Below are 17,036 nucleotides of genomic sequence, written 5' to 3' on the forward strand. Positions count from 1 at the left end.
TTGGAAGAAAACAATCCTCCATTGTTCTTTTCTGGCTATGTTCTCTTTTGGAAAAAAAAATACAATAGAATCATGTGTGTTTCATAAAAATTGTTACCTCAGAAGGCTTTATGGAGTTAGAAAATGTCACTATAAAGTTAAATAAATGGCAGCCGAGGGAGAAACGAGTAAGGAATACAGGGAGAGGCTAGAAATTTTAAATGAAATTTCAAGTGAGACGTGAGATTTGAAGAGACAGTTGGAGCAAAGTGGGCCCTCTGACAGAGAAGAGGAGAATTTGGGGTCAAAGTACTGAGAGGGGAAAATACAGAGGTAAAATGGGCAAAAAAGAATTGGGAACTGTTTAAAATTTTGGACTTCAAGCAATACAATGTAATGGAGTGGTTTAATTTTAAGGAAAGAAAAACAGCCATAATTCAGAAAGAGATCGCAAAACAGTCCCCAAAGGGGGTGTGGAGGTAAGGTCCGCTGATGATGTGAGTGGTGTGAATGATAACCCCACACATTCAGACAACCGTGAGCTCTTCAGACGCATCTGAGAATAAATAAATGTAGCTGGAATCAAAGCTTCTGGCTATAATGACATGGATTTTTACATTTTTGTTGCTCTTTCTTGAATCAGATCCAAGCCAAACTCCCTAAGCCCCTAATATGCTGACCAGAAAAACTCACATTTTCCCTCAGAAATGTTAATCAAAGGGTTTAAACTTACCTCCTTTTGAAGGCAGTTGGTTGGATCTTCCCAGTTTTATCAGTCATCCTCTACCTGCCTGACTCTGTGTTTTTGTTTTCGAGGGGAAAAAAAAATAGGAGAGGAGCTGGTATAGTGACCTAAAGTCACTCTTTCATCCTCCTTTTGTTGAAATGACACGCGGATACCCTGGGGTAAGGTGGGAAATCCTATTCCACACGGGATGGAGTCATAAACTCTTATGGAATGTCATTGTCACGGGCGAATTCAGATATTATTTCAATAAACTCCTTTGAGCAACATAATCTATGAGTTTATTAAAAGACCCTCAGGTTTATTTGGTGGACTATAAATAATCTATATGCTCTTTCAAACAAAAAAATTCAAATGACAGAGCAAAGGCATTAAGCTTTCCCCTCCAGTTACATTAGGAGCGGATCTGTTTGCTGCCAGTGCGGCCTCCTGATACGCTAGCAGGGGCTGGATCAGTTCCGAATGTCTCTCTATGAGGACAACAACTGCATCTGGATTTCCCACAGCCTCTGAATGAGTGGTGGGTGAACCAGGGTTCAGAAGCACACAAATAAGCTGAGGCTATTTCTTTCCGCCTCGTCAAAGGGAGCAAGTGAATTTCATTTGCTTCTCCTTTGTGTCCGTCCACAGAACTCTTCATTACCTTCTTAAATTCTTTTTGCTACTGAACAACTCGGATTTTCTTCCAGCCAATACTGCCACCCCACGCCCCCTGCACTCTCTCCCTCGCTGCCTCCTCCCCTCTCTCATTGTCTGGGCTTCCTCACTCACACATACCTTCAGATTCTACCCAGTTGAGTAATGACAAATAAAACTTGATAATTTCCTTTTCCACTAGAATGCAATCTTTTAAACCCTCTTAGGGTATATTTTATGGATTCTAAAACACAGAAAAACGTGCTTCTCAATAATCTGAGGTCTCATTCAAAAGCCGGTCCAGATTCAGAAAAGATGCTATCTTGAAAATGTTCTCTGACCGGGTAAGTTTTTTGAGAGCAGGAATCTGACTTCTTTGTCTTTGCCTTTCCCACCTAGCCTAGCTCGCGTTTTACCTTGACACAGAATGAAGCAAATGCACGAATAAACGGAATGGTCCTTTGGCTATCAGTTGAGTGTAATGACAACATATAAATACATTAATAAATATCCCGCAGGTAGCGTCAGAATATAAATAAATTAGTAAAAACTAAAAAAATACATTCAAAAGGTAATGTTAATTATAAGCAATAAAGAAAACACGTGGGGCTGAAAGACTAGAAGTCTTTGGGGGAGAGGGAGGACATATGGCAAAAACTGACCCAAGTCAACTCTGTTATAAATGGAGATAATGTAGCGGAGAAAGCGATAGTTGGAGCAAATATTTGGAGTATTAAATAAAAGGAGATGGAGAATTCAAGTAGAAGGCTAGTATAAAAATATTAACTTTGAAAATAATATAATTGCATTACCAAGGAAAGACTTAGACCCACTTTTTCCCAAAGCTGTTTGTCCTTTTCTAATTAGGATCCCATGCAGTTACTGCTAATGCATCCTAATTCATTAGTGGCAAATGGGCCTGATTCTAAAGTAACTCTTCCCAGTAGCATCAGAATAGAATTCTTGGGGCAGAATAGCATATTCTAAAGAAGAAAGCTGACTAAAAATCTACCTCTGAGAAATCACACAGTTAAGTGTTGGTGAATATAAACTCAGTGGAATTGATAGGTACCTGTAGGTGCGTGCTCACCTGCAGGACGACTCTGTTGTACTCTGGCTTTTCTATTATTACTTATTTCAAGTACAGTTTATGGAACCTCTTTTTCCCAATGTCAACTTATTTTTTCCCAAATAGTTTGATTTAATTTAATAAATTTATGAATTTTACAAATTGATTAAGTAACAACAGACCGATGCCTGTTGGAGAAAATCTCAACTATCAGTCTGTTTTTAAGAATGACTTAATTACAGGACTGATTTTTGACATTGATCTGTACCCTCCAAATGATGAGATAAAGGGACACTCAAAAAGAATAATGAAAAAGAATATTTGCATAGTCTCAAAGTATTATTGTTTACAATGGAAAAAAAATAGTAAGTTTACAGGGGAGAACTCCAGAAAAATACTACCTTAACCAAGTGATCAAGGTTAATATCACCAGTTATGAGTCATATCAACATTAATATCCTTCAGTGTGATGACTGAGAATACAGTATCACTTCTGTAGTATTCTTACCAAAAATGCATAACTTCAATTTCATCGTTGTAAAACATCAGTCAATTCGGAATTGAGAGACATGCTACAAAATAACAGCCCATCAAAATGTTATAAAAAGTGTCAACATCGTAGAATACAAGAATAGACTGATGAATTGTCACAGACTGGGGGAAAAAAATAAAAAAAAAAAACTGACATAATTAAATACAGTGTGGGATCCTGGAATGGATCACGGAGAAATGGTTGATCCTTAAATATGGACTGTAAGGTTAGCAAAAGACACTATACCAATGTGAATTTCCTCGTTTTGATCATTGTACCATGGTTATGGAAGTCAGTTTTGCAACTTTTCTGTAAGTTTAAAATTACTTCAAAACAAAAAGTTTTGATAAAGAGGATAAAGCCTAATGCAGGTAATCTTGCATAAATGTTTTTAATGCAGAAATCTTGTATAAGTAATGATTGGGGAGGTACACGAAAAAAGAGTACATGTAACCAAGAATTTTAAAGTCTACTGAATTTGTTATTAAGAAAAACTGAGCTTGTGTTATAGAATGGCATTACTAAATAATTATTGCAAATCTCCGTCTCTCCTGGGAGAAAAATCAAGAAATACAGATATCGTGGTGAGTATAGAAGGAAGTGGTGCATTCTTTTCTTTTCATAACTTTAAATGAAAACCTTCATGGCAATTTGAGAAATGAACTTTCTGTCACTGGTTCAGATTTTTATTCCCTGTGCTCAGAGTAGTGACTCAAACAAGTGGGTAATATCTGTTGAGTAAAAGAAGGTATGAATATTTTCAGAATGACTTCTGAAATTGTCTTTTATATACCTGGGAACTCATTGAGACTTATCCATATACCAGTCCAATCTTCAATCCTCCCTAACCCTACATACATAATAATGCCTCCATTAAAAAGGTTATGAGCTATCCCCCAAAAATAATATGTCAGAAAACTGGCATATTGCAGGAATATTGCAAATTATCCCCATAACCTTAGTCCATTTATGAGAAAAATCACCCAACAAATCCCCATGGAGGGACCTCCTGCAAAATGCCTGACCAATACTCCTTTAAAACTGTCGAGGTCATCAAAAATAAGGAAAGTCAGAGAAAGTGTAAGAGCCAAGAGGAAAAGTCTAAAAAACTGTAGCAGTCAAGAGGAGCCTAAGAAGACATGACAACAAATACAATGTGGAATCCTGGGTGGGATTCAGAGAAAAAAGACATTAGGAAAACACTGAGGAAACCTGAATAAACTATGGACCTTAATTAACAGTAACGTACAGCTAACTCTTGAGCAGCACAGATTTGAACTGTGCGGGTCCACTTATACACAGATTTTTTTTTTCAATAAACACAGTACAGTAAATATATTTTCCTTATGATTTTCTTAATAACATTTTCATTTCCCTAGCTTACTTTATTGTAAGGATACAATATTCTTCATTTCGTGTAACATACAAAATATGTGTGAACTGACTGTTTATGTTATCAGGAAGGCTTCTTGTTAACTGTAAGGCTATTAGTAGTTAAGTTTTGGGGGAGTCGAAAATTATATGAGGATTTTTTATCATGCAGGACGTTGGCATCCTTAACCCCTGCATTGTTCAAGAGTCAACTGAAATATCCTTTCATTAACTCTAACAAATATACCATCCTAGTATAAGATGTTAATAATAGGGAAAACAGGTGTGAGACATATGGGAACTTTCTGTACTTTGCAAAGAACTTTGCAGTTTCTTTGTAAATCTAAAACTATCCTTTAAAAAAAAAGGTTTAAGAGTTCAATGTAAATAAAATTTTTAATAATTCATTTTTAGGGGCGCCTGGGTGGCTCAGTCATTTAAGCATCTGCCTTTGGCTCAGGTCATGATCTCAAGGTCCTGGGCTAGAGCCCTGGCATCAGGATCCTTGCTCAGTGGGGAGTCTGCTTCTCCCTCTCCTTCTACCCCTCCCACCCTGCTGGAGGGAGCTCTCTCTAAAATAAATAAATAAAATCTTTAAAATAATAATAATAATTTATTTTTATAGAAATATTTTAAACATATATAACTGATTTCTCTACTTCTTTAAATAGCCGTTTAAAGCATAATTTAATCTTTTCTTTAAAACTGGAGTACAGGGGCATCTGGGTGGCTCAATAGGTTAAGCGTCTGCCTTCAGCTCAGGTCGTGATCTCAGGGTCCTGGGATAGAGCCCCACCTCGGGCTCTCTGCTCAGCTGGGGGTCTGCCTTTCCCTCTCACTCTCCCTCTGTGCTCTCTCTCTCTCTCAAATAAATAAAATCTTAAAATAAAAAAAATAAAACTAGAGTACATTATAAATATCAGTTTTTATTCCTTATTATAATATAATTACTATTTCTTCCTATCTGACAGTCTGAAGCCAGTGTGTATTTCTACCGCCTCTCTTAGCAAAGTACCCTTATTAATATATATAAAGCATTTAAGAAAGGTGCCTAGAACATAAAAAATTTACAATAACATTAATATATGAAGATAATTGTCACTTACCCAATGTAAGCAGATTATAAACTTTGGATTTTTCTAACAACAATGATGAACTAGTTGTAATCCACCCATATTTGCTCACCCAGTTGCTGTTGTGACCAAATATCGACATTAGTAAATGGTCAGTCAAGGTAAGAAATTAGGTCTTTGATCATGGAAGAGTGAAGTTAGATGACTCAGCAGGAAATTACACCCCTATTTTAGGTCCCTCTGGCTCCATCAAATAAGCTTGGGGGTCCACCCGTATCCCTCTGCCACACCACCACATACACATGCCATTTTCTGTCTCTCTAGACTCTGTTGACTTGCCTCCATCCCCAGGATCAAAAACAGACCAAGAATACTATGGAAATTGGACACCAATTTGCAAAGTACTAAAGTGAGCTGACAGTTTGTTTGGAAAGGTGACTGAATACTTACTGTCCTTCTAAAGTCTCTATCCAACTTTCAAATGTTCATGACCAAAAACCCTTGAGTCAGCAGCATGGAGGAGGTCATGGTTTGGGTCACTCTCAGGCAATGCTTGCTTGGAAAAAATCATTGCAGGGCATTTACAACTACTCCCTGTCTGACTCCAATCCTGCCAATCACAAATGAGGCAGGCATCCCCTTTTGGCAAGTGGCCAGAGGAGGGTGCTCTGTTGTTAGGGGAAGACCCTCCAGGAAGAGAGGGAAACAGACAACCGAGGATCCTCTTTACTTTCCATCTCCCTTCAAACCTGCAAGTGGAGCCATTGTGGTGTTTCTCCTTTTTTGTCTCATCCTGTCACTCTCTAGTCTTCGAACAATAGAGGCAACAATGGTCTTGTCTAAATGATTTCACAGGCTATTATTCAGAGACTCAACTTTTAACATTTCAATTTTGTCATTCTGTTTCCACACAAAAGGTGCACTCCTACAGTATAATGTTCTCAGAATTATGTCAATGAGCAGTAATAGCTTTTAACATTAAGTTGATCATTAACAACTACATTATCTGAGGCATAATCTAGTACTTCAGCCTTTTGTGAGATTACGATACTATGGAATTTGAAACTAATAGGAGGATGCACTCATAACAACACATAAAAATATTTACGTGGTAATAAAAGGTTAGTGAAAAGCAAACCATCTAAAACAGTATACTGAATAAAACTATAAACTTACATGTTATTTACAAAAGGTGAGTCTCTAAAGGAGAAAATAGGTGGGCAAGATCACTTCAACAACATGTCTTTGTTCATAAAGGTTTCCGTATTCTATGTAAACGTTCTATATAATTTCAGTAGATCTCTATCAGAAGGGCATATTCCAAAACATTTTTATTTTTAAAACAGTGAAAAAATAGAAAGGGGACTCTATGTGGTTAAGTATTATTGTATCTTCTCAAATTTTCAAACTCTTGGGCAAAGAACGTTTATTGATCATCTTAGGTATTGTTTTTAAAGTTGTTTTATTCTCCTCTCCCCACCCCTAGCCCATCTCTTATGTGAGAAATCATTCAGGGAAAAATTGTGTCTATTTTCCTGCAATCCAGTGCTTGCAACCATGCAGCATCACGATGGCATTCAAGAAACAGGAGAACAACCACAGTGGGGACACCAAGTTCAGAAGTCTGGAAAGAAGCCCAAGTCTAAAGGGACATGTCTTATATATGATTTTGGATCTTGATTAGAATTCATTAATTGTGCAGAGGAAATATACTTCAAAAAATCAAGCCAATGCTCATAAAGAGTAATGTATATGCTATTATTATCCTTTGATACAGTAATCAAATTTCCAGAAATCTATCCTTTAAGAAATTTCTAAATCCAGAAATAACTTAGTGCACAAAGAAGTTTATCATAACATCATTTATAACAGTGACTATCAAACCAACCTAAATATCCAGAAAGAGAGGGATGTTTAAGAAACCAATGGCTACATTTTCACACATGATGAAAAATGGCATAACCATTTACCCAAAAATTAATTAATTAATAAGGAAATTATTAAATTAAATGAAAAAGAACAAATACAAAATTGTGTGTGGAGGGGTGTCAAGTGCCATGCATAGACAAAAAGGGGGAAGTGGGCTGGAAAAAGAAAATATACCAAATAAATAGTGTTTTTTTCACGGTAGTAGTTTTTTCCTATTCTTCTTTCTCCTCTGTACTTCTCTGCATTTCCAAATTTTGTTCAATGAGAATGCATTATTTTTACAATTAAAAAGGGATGCATATTGAATTCTGCTGTTTAGTTGTCCTTATTGGAAGATACTGAACCAAATATACATCCAACAAGAATAATGCGCAACCATGGTTTTCATTCTTCCAAATGTTGAAAAGTAGTCTTTTGACTCGAAAACACAGAAACTTTGTGCAGAATACATGTGTCACTTGCATGACTTCATCCTGGCCCCAACTCTTCCTTGCTGTGTTTGGCCCCATCCACACTGATACATCAGTATTGTTTCCACATATACTTCCCTGTGTGCAGAAGGTTTTGCTTCAGCTCACTCTGGGTGGAGTGAGCTCATTTCAGTTCATACTTACCTTTTCTGAGCCTGTCTCCCAATATCAGTACAAGAGGTTTTATTTAAGAAAGGAAAGCAGCATATTTTGAGGAAGAGTGGACGGCTCTTATTGCCTGCTTCCAGGATCCAGAGAAACATCTAAAAGAATGTGTGTACTCTGATTGCAGGGAGGGAACTTGATATGACAAGTTGTGGTGCAAGAAGGCAGATGGGCAAGAGGGGACTGCTCAGCACACAATCTTTGCTCCAGCCAAAGACTTCAACTTGCTGACCTTTGTATATGTTTCATTCCATCTGTCTCCCTTTTCAAACACCTTACGTATTATTTCTCCCTCCTGGAATATTCTCTCTTACCCTGTCATTCTTACTCAAGCCCTGCCTCTATTTTTCTTTTAAACATGGTCCATTTAAAAATAATACATACAAGAAAGATAGATCGCTATCTAACTTAGAATACTGCTTTTGATCCCAGAGGACTCTTCCAAAATGTTCCAACTGAAGACCACTTCAACTCTGTAATTTTTCTTACTATTTTTCATTCCTTGATTATAGATTGGAAAAATACTGATACATAGAAGCATTATGTTGAAATTATATTAATAAAATATGGATGAGGTTCATTCTCTTGGATATCTTCTTTAAAGCTTCGAAGATACAGAAAAACGCTGTGGACTATAAAACACAGGGATGGTGATTTTAGTTGTATGATTACTTCTGAAGTTCTAAGAGTTTGTTATATGGATGCATATTTAGCTCTGTTGCTCTTTTCTGATTTTCAATCAGTGTTTCTTCAAAATACTTAGGAAATAGAGCTTAGATTTATCTTTGATATAAGGAAAGAATAAATGGACTGAGAAGATATAAGAACAAATCAACCCAGAATCTGTGAGTAGCCAGCCTAGCAGAACACAAGTCACTAAGCAGCAACCAGTAGTTCCTTTGAAGAACAGATCATTTTTTCTGCTGATCAGTCTAATCACTTTCTATGATAGAAGAAAAGGACACATGCACACACATGCACAAACAGGACCTCTTTGGTATAATTTTTATCATCCTCAGGAAGCTTTTGGTCTCTGACTTCTACAGTACTGGTCAGAGTTGTGAACAATCCTGGAATGCCTACCAAAAAGTGACAACCTACCTTCCCCTGAGTGGTCTGTCTTTGCATAAAGACCATGTTTCTTCTGCACACAGAACCCCACTTCCACTGTACATACTTCCCGTCACTAGTATGTTTGTCCTCTCTCCATTCCAGGAAGCTCAGCAATGGGAAGGCCATTCAGTGAATGTAATACCATGGCCTTCTTTCTTTCATGATGCTACTAAACTATGAATCAGGTACTATATGGCATGAGATTCACTAGCAGAAAAATCATACACAGTGCGCTCAGGTTATCTCCAAAAATTACCTCTGTGCTAATAATCTATTGCTGTATAACAAATTGTCCCGAAACTTAGTAGTTTCAAGCAATGATAACTGTTTATCACATTACAAAGGTTTTGTGGGTCAGGACTCAGTAACCTCTTAGACAGGTGATTCAAGCCTGAGGCCTCTCATGAAGTCCTGGTCAAAATAATGGCTTGAGTTGCAGTTGCCTGAAGGTTTGACTGGGGCTGAATGATCCACTTCCAAGGTGGCTCATTCTCATGGCTGACAAGTTGGTACTTGATGTTGATAATAGGTTTCAATTTCTCTCCATGTGGCCTCTCCAGAAGGCTGCTCCATATGGGGATTAGTTCTCCTCAAAGAAAGTGATACAAAAGAACAAGGTAAGAGCCATGACTTTTATAACCTAGCCTGGAAGTCACAGACCTTTCCACTGTATCATATTGGTTACACAGGATCGACCCTATCCAATATGGAAAAGGACTCTACAAGGGCATGACAACAAAAGGCAAAGATCATTGGGAGTCATCTTGATCATCTTGCCATTGCTTATGAAACCCTCTATCAAGATGTGTAATTGTTCTTTAAGCAGTTTGGGTCTGGACTGACCTATGAATGTTTTGACCAAATGAATACAGTGGAAATGATGCAATGCCAGTTCCAAGTTAAAAGTCCTTTTAAAAGACAGGCAGTTCTTGATTTCCTGCCTTTTGGAGTCCTGAGCCATTAAGTAAGAAGTTCAGGTTACACTGCTAAAAGTTTGGCTGCATGAAGGTGACGCATCAGGCATATGTGCAGAAAAGGCCATCCTGGTTGATTTTTCAGATGACTCTGGTACCTGTGGGTCAGGACTGTAACCACATGAGAAACACTCAGAATCACTGACTAAAGCCCAGCTAACGCATAGAACTATGACCCCTTATATAATAAATTAGTGTCTTTAGCAACTAAATTTTGAGGTGGTTTGTTATGTAATGACAGAAAATCAGACAAAACTTATACAAGTTTTGTTATTGATTTTTCATATTTTCTGCACAACCTTTACATCACAACATAAATTCCACAATAGCAGGAAACACACCTAGGCCTACTAACTGGTTTTTTACATTATTCTTGCCCCCAAACTTCCAGTCCCCAAATAGCAGAGTGACCATCATTATAACATATATCAAAGTCTTTTCTGATCCCCAGACTAGGCTATGTTTGTATTATATATTATCATTGCAGTCTATATATCTATTTCATAATACTTATTGGACTGTGTTTTTAATTATAATTTGCATAATCACTTTTCTAATGTTGGTATCCCTCACTATATCCTAATCTGTGATAGACAAGGTGCATAAATATCTTATTCATTGGTCTGTCCTCAGTGTTAAGTACAGTGCCTAGAACATAGTAGGTGTTCAGCAAATATGTGTCGAATGAATCCTTTCCAAAGTATCTGTGCACTTGATTCTGTAAAAGAAACTTATTTTTTAATGTTTTTAGTTTGCTTCTTGGGGCTATTTCTAGTGGCAAAGGAAAAAACAAAACCAATGAATGTTACAATTTTTCACAGGTTTCTAGAAATAGGTCATGAAAATAGCTACCCGAAATGTGACAAATACTCATCTCTTTCAGCCATCGGGTTGACTTTGGATCCTCCTACAGAAAGCAGAGATCTAGCCAGTCTTTATTGTGAACAGGTCTTCAGATTCTTTGCTATTCATTAACATAAAATAAAAAATAGTTTGCCCACTCCCTTTCTCCAGTTTTCATTTTACTTTCTAAATTCACTATAATATTGTATTTTTATTTGAAATACTGACTTTCTACCTTCTCTGTTGCATATTTATATTTATTAACTCATTTAGACTAAGAAGAAAAGATTCTCCAACTCTTTCTTTCAGTGACCTTGGAAAGAACAAAGCTTTGGTTAATAAAATTATACCAATCCTAGAAAATCAAAATCACTACCCAAAACTCTTCAACACTAATAAAAGATGGAGCCAGACAGACTGTTAGGTAAAGCATATGCTAATAAAGCACAGAAGTGGTTAAACACAAGGACACTTCCCTCTATAGGAGACCAAAGGCCCAAATATTCAATAACAAAAATTTTAGCCATATGTGCACTTATGTAGAACAGATTATTAATGGTTATCCTCCATAAATATAAGAAATGCATTATAATAAATCTTAATAATTTTAAATTATTTTTCTGAAATCACAGCCATTAAACAGTGATGATCATTCAGTGGAAATATTCATCAAGATACATGTATGACAGAAATACCAAGTTCATTCTGCAGTGTCAGGTGGAAGCAAATTCTACAAATGCTTATATTCAAAAACATTTTCAAGTAATTATGTTTTTTTGGACAACACTTTTAGCATTCTTTTTTTTTTCTTACATATGCTTCTAAATCTGTGTTTGGAGTCCAAATTTTAAATTTAATTACAAGCAGAAGAATATGCCTACTTAACATTCAATTTAGGCCTAAATTACCCTTAAATTTATAGAGATTCATGGAAGTTTAGGGTTGCAAGTTTTTTAAAGTTTACCTAACCCAGTGGCTTTCAAAGTTTAACGTGCATCAAAGGACTTCTCAAACACAGACCGCTGGGGGCCATCCTCAGAGTCTCTGAATCCGTGGGTCTGGGGTAAAGCAGAGAATTTGCTTCTTTAATGAGTTCCCAGGTCATGCTAATAATGTGACTGGTCCAGGGACCACACTTTGAGGATCACTGATCTCACCCACATTTACATTTTATAGATAAAGAAATAAAGGCCCAGAAAACTTTTTCAAGTTTTGGTTGAAGGATTCTGCCACAATCAACGGCAGAAATGGCAGGAAAAGGCAGAAGTAGGACGTGGCTATTTCTACTTCCGGGTAGAGTTTCCTCAGTCTGAGGTGTATTCAATACCACATGAGGTGTTGATGAATACACTACAGAAAAAAATAAGTCACAGCCGCCAAAGAGGGAAGGCAACCTAAACATCCTCTCTCCCAGATGACAAAATTAAAGACATGCAGGACCGCACCAAAAATGGTATGATTCAGGTATTTCTTTGCGGCCACCACTCTGCTTTTGAAGTTCACTTCCCTCTAAACATCTAAGGACTCACTTTGCATTCTTACATTGCAACGTCTTTGTTGATAACTTTTCAGTAATTCCATTACAGCAAATCACAGGGTTGTCAAATCTTCAAGGATCAGAAGATCATGAGTTGACAAGTAGCAGATGCACAGAAAGAAGTTTAAATAATGTGCATTCATTCCCCATGTGGAGTGAAGTAGAATACCTATTACTCCAGGATAGTAAAAACCATCCGTAACAAAGAATGGAGTTACGCCACGATATTTACTGTTTCTCCCACTTTTATTCAGTGAAGAATCAAAGAATTCAGAAGAAAGAAAACTCTTAGGTTTTCAAACAAGCTGTTTCTGTTTAAGGACAGAAGTTTCTGTTAAAATGTAGTATAATTGTGATGTCACTGAGCACAGTGAGGGCTGCAGGCAAATGGAACATTCTCATTTAATACCACTAATGTAGGCATATTTGAAACACTATAGCTTCTTCGGACTATAATTATAACTGTCTGTTGCCTCTGTGCTTTCAAAGATAATAGAAGTTGTTCACAAAATTTACACAACACTGATGTGTTGCATATAAAATGTAGACAGTCACGTGTAAAATATCCCATTATATATTTTCTCATAGAGAGAAATAGCTGAGAAACCTACAGACCATCAAATTATGACTCCAGTGTTTCATTACAAGCAATTAGACTCCGGAACCCAAAGGTACAACCAAAATATGTGGCGTAATTTGGTTAATACCATTGAAGAGCGGGGCCACAGGTGCTTGAATCTGTAGAAAAGAAAAACTCTAGTGGCCATAGGGTCTTATTACTACTGTCTTGGTTAATGACTTCTAAAGACAAGAGCATCAAAGGTGGAACTAGGGAGAAAATACATGTGAAGTGTTTCATGTTAAGAGATTCAAAATTATACTCGTTCTTTCCACTGAAAGGCTACTCTCTGTTAGACACAGTCCTTGGCCTCAATGAAATCAAAATCCAGCCGAGATGTAGGCATAAATTCATTCCTTTGTCAAACATTGACCAATGCTGTAAAGATCTCAGTACAGCCTGTTAGTAATATGGAACAGAGCAGCTTACACGTTCAAAGGATGGGGAAAATAGGAAATTATCACCAATAAATGACACGGATCTGGGTCTAGAATAATTAAAAAGTAGTTTCCATTGGGAAAAGGAAATCACCCAGCGGGAGTTAAAGTTATGAAAGACAGGTTGAGGTCATATCCTCAGAAAATTATGCTAAGGAATTTGGATACTGTTTCCAGATAGTAGGAGCCATGGAGGGTGTTTGAGAGCTATAAAGCAGAGCAATTTCTGAGAAAATTCTTCTGGGAAGCACACCTTAAAAAGTGGCCAAAAAATAAAAGACACCTTTTGTAATGCCTGAATGAGCTTTTGTAGCAATAAAGGACTACCCAGGAACCAATGGCAAAATAATCCAAGAGGCTAATGAGATTTGGATGATCTTTGAGCCTGAGGCATCTGCTGGTGATAGAAGCTAAATTTCAATGAGTCATGCTTTAGTGACGTGACACAAACCTGAGGCCAAGGCAGCAATGGGCATGAACACAGCAAAGCAAATAGAAGGAAACAATAAAATAACAGAAAATAACTATACGAAAGTCAAAGATAGGGCGCCTGGGTGGCTCAGTCGGTTAAGCGTCTGCCTTCAGCTCAGATCATGATCCTGGAGTCCCGGCGGCATAGAGTCCCACGTCAGGCTCTCTGATCAGTGGGGAGTCTGCTTCTCCTTCTGCTCTTCACCCTGCTTGTGCTCACTCTCGCTCTTTCTCTCTCTCAAATAAATAAGTAAAATATTTTCAAAAAAGGAAAGTCAAAGATAATACAGAGCATCAGTAGAACCAAAAGTTAGTTGCATAATGAGACTAATAAGGAACAAATCTCTCTCAAAAACAATCAAGAAAAAAAGAGAGATGAATGCAAAATATATAATATGAGGAATGAAAGGGGGACTTAATTAGTGATGCAGCATATACTAAAAAGATTGGAGAATATTATATCAACTTTATTGTAGTAAATTTGAGTGATTCCATAAAATAGAAAAAAAATCTAGAAAAATGTGTAACCAAACATACTTACAAAGACCTAGAAAAATCTGAATCACCTAGTACCCTCTCAATAAACTAAAAAAGCAGTTTAAAATTTCCTGCAAAGGAAAACACTTCCTTGAAATACTCCTTCTAATGCATTCTACCAAGCTGTCAAGAAGCAGATTATTCCACTTTTTTAGAGACGAAAAGAAGAAGAAATACTATCTAACATATTTGGTGAGACTAGCATATCTCTTACACCAAAACCATGCGGAGTCAGTCTGAAACAGAAAATTATGAGCCAATCTCACATGAAAAAGGATTTTGACAAACTAAATCCAGGGAATATACGAAAAAAGATAATACATTATTACCAAGTTGTGCTTATTTCACAAATTCAAAGCTACATTAGCAAACTACGAGATGACTTCATTATACTAAAGATTGAAGGAGAAAATCAAAATCAAAATCCCCCCAATAGGTACAGCAAAAGCATTCAATATAATGAAGCCTCCATTCAGAATAAAATTCTTAGCAAACTAGGAATAGAAGAGATCTTCTTTAACTGAATAAAGAGTATTTATAGGAGTACCTCTGGCAACAGTCATATAGATTATCTTTCAAATCAGGAATGTGACAGGATCGTTTTCTACCACTACTTCTATTTCACATTGTGTGGGAGATTCTTAGAATCAGACAAGGAGGGACGCCTGGGTGGCTCAGTGGGTTGAGCGTCTGCCTTCGGCTCAGGTCTTGATCCCGGGGTCCTGGGATCGAGCCCGGATCGGGCTCCCTGCTCGGTGGGGAGCCTGCTTCTCCCTCTGCCTCTGCCACTCCCCCTGCTTGTGCTATCTCTCTGTCAAATAAATAAATAAAATATTTTAAAAAGGAAGAAGAAGAAGAAAAGGAATGGAAGTACGCTGTATAATTTCATTTATATACTACTTTTAAAATGACAAAATCATACCTGAAGGGGCACATGCACCCCAAGGTTTATAGCAGCAATGTCCACAATAGCCAAACTATGGAAAGGGCCTAGATGTCCATCAACAGATGAATGGATAAAGAAGACGTGGTACACACACACACACACACACACACACACACACACACACAGTGGAATATTATGCAGCCATCAAAAAAGTGAAATCTTGCCATTTGCAACGACATGGATGGAACTAGAGGGTATTATGCTAAGCAAAATAAGTCAATCAGAGAAAGATAAGTATCATATGATCTCACTGATAGGAGGAATTTGAGAAACAAGACAGAGGATCATAGGGGAAGGGAAGGAAAAATGAAACAAGATGAAACCAGAGAGGAAGACAAACCGTAAGAGACTCTTTTTTTTTTTAAAGATTTTATTTATTTATTTGACAGAGAGAGACACAGCGAGAGAGGGAACACAAGCAGGGGGAATGGGAGAGGGAGAAGCAGGCTCCCCTCAGAGCAGGGAGCCCAATGTGGGACTCAATCCCAGGACCCTGGGATCATGACCTGAGCCGAAGGCAGTCGCTCAACCGACTGAGCCACCCAGGCGCCCCATAAGAGACTCTTAATCTCAGGAAACAAACTGAGCATTGCTGGGGTGGTGGGGGGTGGGAGGGATGGGGTGGCTGGGTGATGGACATTGGGGAGGGTATGTGCTATGGTGAGCTCTGTGAATTGTGTAAGACTGTTGAATCACAGACCTGTACCCTGAAAAAAAAATTTTTTTAATGACAAAATCATAGACATAGAGATCAGACTAGTGGTTAGCTGGGGTTAAGAAGGAGGTGAAGATGAGAGGGAGGTTGAATGTGCTCAAAAGGAGCAACACGAGTAGCCCTTGTGATAATAGATGATTAAAGATCTTGACTGTATTAATGTCAATATTCCAGTTGGGATATTGTACTATACTTTTGCAAGGTGTTAACCATCGGTGAAAACCGAGTAAAGAAGACATGGCATCTTTGTATTATTTCTGCACTTAAATCTACAATTATCTCAAAATAAAAAGTTTAATTGAAAAAAAAAAACCAGATTTTTCATGGAACTTAACAAACTGATTCCAAAAGGGATACAGAAAAGCAAAGACCCTAAGAATAGGCTAATGGGGCAGGGACATCATCAAAAATGGCAAAGTAGGAACTACCAGGCTCCGTCCTTTTTCAAAAGCAACTAATGAGCTGGCAAAAACTGTCAGAATGAACTCTAGAAGAACACGGAAATCCAATCAAGAACTTACAACCCGAGGATAATCTGGGTGAAGAAAGACACTGCTGCTTTGTAGGGAGAGAGTGCTGTGGCATTTTAAAGTGCCTCCCTCCCACTCCCACACCTCAGATCTGCAGCACGAGGTGGGTCCTGTACACCCGCCTCATGCCCATTGCTAGTGCTGGAAGGACCAATACTGACCTTACTCTCAAAGAACTGTGCTTTGGGGTCTCCACAGGTCTGGCAGTTTCCTCAATGACCAGCGTAAAGACTTCCCTTTGTTTCACCCAATTTGGAGCCTTCCCAGGGCTGGGGTGGCTTCCCGGGCAGCTTTTTGCAAAACTTTTAAAGGCATAGGTCCTGGCGGGGGGCTGGGCAAGGGAAA

This window comes from Mirounga angustirostris, unplaced genomic scaffold (genome assembly GCF_029215605.1).
Source record: "Mirounga angustirostris isolate CCGP_5_RB_7025 unplaced genomic scaffold, mMirAng1.0.hap1 SCAF_3, whole genome shotgun sequence".
Classification (NCBI taxonomy): domain Eukaryota; kingdom Metazoa; phylum Chordata; class Mammalia; order Carnivora; family Phocidae; genus Mirounga; species Mirounga angustirostris.